We start from the raw sequence: 6,982 nt of genomic DNA, 5'->3' as shown, positions 1-6,982 counted from the left end.
CCTAGTAGAGAACCTAGAAAAAATAAGAAAAACTTTTAGAGAGCGGATTTTGGTGTTCTAGTGTTTAGGGTTTGGGGCTTTGCCCGAAACCAAGTTTCTAGACAGTTTCCATGTTTCTCCTCTGTTACTAGCAGCTGTGAAGACGGTGTAGAAGAGAAGACATGAGGCTGGTTCGAGGAATGGTTAGAGAATTGGTTTCTATGGTTTCTTCGATGGTGCTCTCGGGTATGTCTTGTTAACTCTTTGGTCTTGTCTTGAGTTGCGGAAAGAGCATGTAATGGTCTTTAATTAATGGAAGTTTTTCTGGTGGTGTTGGCCGTGGATGTAGCATGTAAAGGTGAACCACGTATATCTTGTGTTGTGGTTGTGTGTTTGTTTATCTTCTGTCTCTCTCTTATTATTTCTCCCATATTTGGTTCAAATCACCAATTGCCCTTTGTGATCCTGTGATTCCGCTGCGTTAGGGTGCCAATTTTCCCAACAATTGGTATTAGAGCAAAGGACGGGATGGTGTGATTGAACCTGGAATTAACGATGGTTTATTGTTCGGGTGGAGAAATATGTTTTGAAGATAATGTTTCAACCGTTGTTTACACAAAGATGGATTTGTGATGTGATTTACAAATCGGAGGTTCAACTTGGTAGAAGTTTATGTTCTTTGTTTGGTTTTTATGATGTAGTATGGGATGAAAAATAAGGCTGAATGAGGTGGAATACATACTTACTTCTTGAAGGGTGTTCGTAATCATACACTATAAATAATGGGTTACAAAGTTTGAAGAAAGGATGGGGCTGAGAGGTCTCATGTAGAATCAAGTCCAGCAAAGCTTCGAAGTTATGCACGAGATTTTATAGATTTATGTTCTTAAGTCTATGTTAAAGTATTCTTGATGGCTTGCACGTAATATCAAGAATGTGCCGGATCTCGAAAGCATGTACCACGGTAATATGGGCATTCACGCGATATATATTCTGAGCGAGTATGTTGGGTGTGATGGTGGTAAAAGTATGTTATATTGGTGATGGTTTTGGGAATCGCTCAAAGGTTGAAGCCTGCTAATCACAGTGGAGAAGTATGATGGTTTGTTTCAGATACACGTTAATCATGACATGTGCTGGAGTATGATATTTAATCTAATTTTTCCTTTCTGGTGTTAGAGTTCAATATGTTATTAGCTTAATAATTAGGTGGAGCTAGCGGCGATTCTTCTGGATGGTTCTCTTGGTGATCAATGGTGGAGTCTGTGCAAGGATTCGTTGATGGTGATTAAATATTTTCATGGTGTTTGTGAAACATGACCAATTTCGCAAGTATTCTTCAGGTAGAAGATGGTTTGAAGACTTTTATCAACGTCATGGTGTTTTGGTCGAAGATATGGTTTCTATGAAGATGGAAGTTCGGGTGTGAGCTTCAAAAGTGAACTACGGTCGGTTTGATTCCTTGTAGAGGATACGTAGCCAGCCTATGGCGCAATCGACGTTGGAAGACGAAGGAGATTTTGTGTATTGATCGTCTCATACATGAATGCATGATCCGAGGTGGAGAATTGTTGGATATAGGTTAGTGGGCCTGACTAGGTCGGTGGAGATGATTTTGGAAGAGCCAAAATCAGTCGGTCCATAAGAGTTAGATAACTCTTATTAAGTTTTCTTAATCCTAAAATTTAGGAACTTATTAACTAAGTTATGAAACCCTAATCCTACCTATGTGTATATAAATAGCCTAGTACAGAACCTAGAAAAAACAAGAAAAACTTTTAGAGAGAGGATTTTGGTGTTCTAGTGTTTAGGGTTTGGGGCTTTGCCCTAAACCAAGTTTCTAGACGGTTTCCATGTTTCTCCTCTGTTACTAGCAGCTATGAAGACGGTGTAAAAGAGAAGACATGAGGCTGGTTCGAGGAATGGTTAAAGAATTGGTTTCTATGGTTTCTTCGATGGTGCTCTTGGGTATGTCTTGTTAACTCTTTGGTCTTGTCTTGGGTTGCGGAAAGAACATGTAATGGTCTTTAATTAATGGAAGTTTTTCTGGCCGTGGATGTAGCCTGTAAAGGTGAACCATGTATATCTTGTGTTGTGGTTATGTGTTTGTTTATCTTATGTCTCTCTCTTATTAATTCTCCCATATGTGATTCAAATCACCAATTGTCCTTTATGATCCTGTGATTCCGCTGCGCTAGGGTGTCAATTTTCCCAATAATAAAGTGATAAAAATGATCAAGAGATAAATATTATAGCTCTATATTCTGCTTATTTTCCAACCTTTTGTTAAGTTTTATGACCAAGTTTGTTCATAGATTCTTACTAAATTATTAGTAATTCCAAAATTTGCAGTTGTTTATAGGGATTTATATGTGCAGAATTTGTTAGTGGCAACAACTCCTCATTTCCCCTGTGTATATATAAAACAAAGGCCCTTTTCTAGAGGTTCTCCCCAAGTCTCTAAAACGCTAGAGACGGCACTGCGTGCACATCATCACATGATCGCACAGAGATCGAGTTAGAGAGTTCGTCGGAAAAATCCCGCTGTGAATCTGAGGAAGTGAAATCTATATGCACAGTTATGTTTACAAAAGCAGCCGCCGCACAAAAACTCCTGGCAGGGGTTGTAATACGTCCTTTCGATATAAGTAGTAGGAAACTAAAAATGAATAATGTTTTTTTGATTTGAATAAGGTGAGAGTGAGAAGAGGAAAAGTGAAGAATGCCATTTGTAGCTATCCATGACAAAACCAAATCCTTAGCATCCGTACCCAAGTCATCGTCAGTCATGAAACTATATAAGATTGACGAGTTGTGTATTAAGCAAACAAGGTGTTGGAGATTTTCAGTTGCGATTGCGAATTACATTAGGTTGTACCTAAACCATATATTTTTCTTTGTGTGCTTGTCGTTACTACAACTCCAGAGAAGAGTTTATACATACACACAAGACCAAGCAGATTTTATGTTACAAAGAGCAAGACACTTATTAAAATGAGGTAAACTCTGCCAAGGAGGAGGCAGATCTCTTTTGAAGATAATTTACCAATCGGAAGAGAGTGAATTGGTAAACAAAGAAAAAATACCAATACCAATTGGAAGAGAGTGGAGGATTGGCCCTAACCTGATTCGGTGTTGACAGCACGTACATGAGTACATGAATCAAAGGGTGAAGTTTTGCATGAATCCCCAGTGGGAGTCAGTCACACTTCAAAGGGTGAATTTTTGACAGCACGTACATGAGTACGGATGAATCCCCGGTGGGAGTCACACTTCAAAAGTTTTGACAGCACGTACATGAGTACGTATGATAATTAATCATCATGTACTGGATTGGTGAACAAATAAAGAATATGATAATTAATCATCATGTACTGGATTGGTGAACAAATAAAGAATACCAATCGGAAGAGAGTGGATTGGTGAACAAAGAAAAAATACCAATCGGAAGAGAGTGGGGGATTGGTCGTTATACCAATCGGAAGAGAGTGGATTGGTGAACAAAGAAAAAATATACCAATCGGAAGACACCAGCTGCGACATTTGTTAGGGAAAAGGAAAAATCAATATAAGATGTTTGTGTTGTGTATTTCATGTCACTAAAACCGGTTCATTGTTAAAGACAGCGTATGTGTATTGTCGTTAAAATAAAAACATGATGGTTAGACAACTCCATTTTATATCAGAAGGTCATTTCAAATCAAGTTGTTTCCCCTCTTCTAAATTTCTGCTCTTAATATCAGCAATCCAAGTAGAATTCAAGTCATATCGCTGGTCCTCGACCAAAATGCTTTACAAAACGTGCATTTGTTCACCTTTTCCAACATTGGTGCCTGACTACAATGTCATGGCGTATGTGGTTTCTGTAAACTTTCTTGATACACTGCCATGGCATTGGATGTTTTTAGCACTTGATAATTACGTTAACGAACTATGTGATGGGTGCAATAATCAAAAACAAGAAAAAATTTTATAAGCAAAAGTTATTGATACTTAGCTCCTTTATAATGGAAGTGATCGATTTGATGAAATGAATGAGCTCCCTATATCTCCGCAACAACAACAAGGAAAAACTTTGGAAAAACAGAGTAAGTCACGTGTTCAACACGTTTCCCTTAAGACATTAGCGTCCGGCTACACCCAAGAGTGATGCTATAGCCCTCACAGGACGGATATCTCCAGGATAAAACACCCTACTACACCTACTACTAGCATATGTAGTAGATGCTCAACTTGAGCTTGGCAACTCCGAAAAAACCGTTAAGGAAAATCGCGAACTCTTAAGAAACGCTATAAAATATTTTCCCTTAGGGGTCCCTCTAAAATATAGAGCAACCCCTTTCCCATAGATTTTACAAAAATAGTGAATTTGTTTATATAATTGACAAATACAACTTAAGAAGAAAAACTCCCCGATGTGGGACTAAAAGGTTTATATAGTTTCTTAAAACTACTAAAAATTGGAAACTCCAAGATGTGGGACTAAAAAGTTTCATTCACAAAATAAAATAATAAATTATAATTTTTTATTAAAACTTTAAAAAATTATTTTTTTTATTAATCGTTTTCCAACAATCCCCCACATGAATGAAAACTCAATAAAACATGAAAACACAGATAGATCTTGGTAAATCAACATCCCAACCTCACGATCCAAACAGACTGATCGTGCAAGTGTTGAAATCATACTAGTCATTTCTACGTCCTCTCCCTCACACAAAAGTGTGTTGACCCCAGGGTCATACTATGGATTGCATAAATCATAATAGTATTGAGAGGTTTCATCTTTAGTTCTCACATAATGAGACTATATGTATCTTTCACCAAAGTGAAAAAGCATGAACTAGTGAACCCTTAGTGACCTTTAGGTCCTAAGTTCCAGTAATACCAAAACCATCAAAACGAAAATCACATAAAAAGCGCAGGAAATACCATTTTAGGCAGAGGTGTCCATGAGGTCTTGAACCTTTGCTTAGTGAGATATTACCGGAATTACTTGCTAGAGACAATGAACTATGTCTTGAACTGCTAGCATTTGATGTAATTCGTGATAACAACCACGGGTGATATCTCCAAGATTGCTGCCAAGCTCGTGCCGTTTTGTCCAATATGGCCCTGGACATATCCTGTTTCTCAGAATGCTCTAGAGAATCAAAGCTCATATTCTCATAGGAAGCGACCCACTTCCTCATTCAGATAGGTGAGTTTCCATAAAGAGTGTTACTGCTGCACCCCACTTCAATCTTAAATTGAAACTATAGAACTCATTAAGACTTCTTAAAAGTCATCCTTCACATGCAGTCACACTATCACGTCTACACCATAGGGAAGGGACAGAGAATAAAATTCTCTGATAGTGTTTACCTTTACCCAGCACAAATTAGTTGTCTCATTCGAAACCTTGATCTTGGGATCTCCAATCAGCAAGGTTGAGTATTCTTCATGGCAAGTTTAATTTATGAGCTTAAGCCCCTTCCCCCTCGATGCATTTCTAACTATCTCTTGGGATAAACCTTTCATCAAAGATTGCGCGATATTCTCCTTGGACTTTATCCAATCAATGGAAATAACGTCGATTGAGATTAGTTATTTTCAGCTTTAGATATTATATCTTGGCTAGCACAATGTATAGATATAGCTGGCACAGGCCTATGCCAGAGAGGAATGTCTTCTAAAAAAACATCTTAGGCACTCGGCCCCCTCTCGTGCTTTATCTAACTCAATACTCTCATATTCCATAATGAATTGAGTAATATATTTTTGTTTGTAAATCTTCCAAAAACAAACCCTGATGCTAGAGTGAAACATATCCACTCGTAGACTTAGACTCCTCTGAGTCAACTATCCAGTTTACATCACAAAGTCTCTCAAGGACAGCAAGATACCTTTGATAAATAAAATAAAAGGTAATAGAGTATTTTAGGTACCATAATACTCTACTCAGTGCATCTGAATGCTATTGCTCTGGACTATAATTATATCTACTTAACTTACTCACAATATAGGAAATGTCTGGACTCTTACAGTTCATTAAATTCATCAGACATCCTATAACTCTTGAGTATTCAAGTTAAGACACTCCATTACCCTTTTTTCTTGAGTCTACAAGAATAATCGTACGGAGTACAAGAAGGCTTACAATCACACTGATTGTATCTCTTAAGCACAAATTCAAAATAATGAGAATGACTAAGACTACATATGTTAGATTATTTTCTAATCCTCATCCCTAAGATTACATCAACAGGTCCTAAGTCTTTCAAGTCAACGTTCTCATTCAGCGCATGTTTTTAATGGAATTAATCACATTTATGTTTGTATCAAGTATAAGAATATCATCAACATACAAGCATACAGTCACACAGGCATCTTTAACAAGTTACTTGTAAATATACTTGTCAGATTCATTAACTTAAATCCACTACACATTATCACATGATCAAATTTTCCATGTCACTGTTTACGTGCTTATTTTATAAACCATAAATTTTGTTCAACTTACAAACTTTGTCATCATAACCTTTCACTACAAAGTCCTCAGGTTGGTCTATGTAAATTTCTTTATCTAATTCACGATTTTAGAAAAGTTGTCTTAACATCCATTTGATGTATCTGTAATTTGTTTATGACAGCATAACAATTAGCATCTCAACGTAAGTAAATCTCGTCACATGTGAATAAGAATCAAGGAAATATACACCTTCTTTTAGTTTATAGCCTTTAGCTACCAACTTAGCCTAATATTTTTCTACAGTTCCATATACCTAATGTTTCCTCTTAAAGACTCATTTACATCTCATGGTCTTACTCTCTGGAGGTAAACTATAAACCTCCCAAGTCAGGTTCCGACGGACTGAGTCCATTTCACTAAATGAAGCTTCTTACCAGAATGGGGTTTCAGTAGATATCAAGGCTTCTTTACAAGTCCAGGGCTTAGACTAGCTAGGCATGTTATGAAGTCGGCTTCATAAGAAGTCTCAAGTCTAATTGTTTTACTTCTCTT

The sequence above is a fragment of the Papaver somniferum genome, chromosome 4 (genome assembly GCF_003573695.1).
Source record: "Papaver somniferum cultivar HN1 chromosome 4, ASM357369v1, whole genome shotgun sequence".
NCBI lineage: Eukaryota > Viridiplantae > Streptophyta > Magnoliopsida > Ranunculales > Papaveraceae > Papaver > Papaver somniferum.
Note: the sequence above shows the minus strand (reverse complement) of the source record.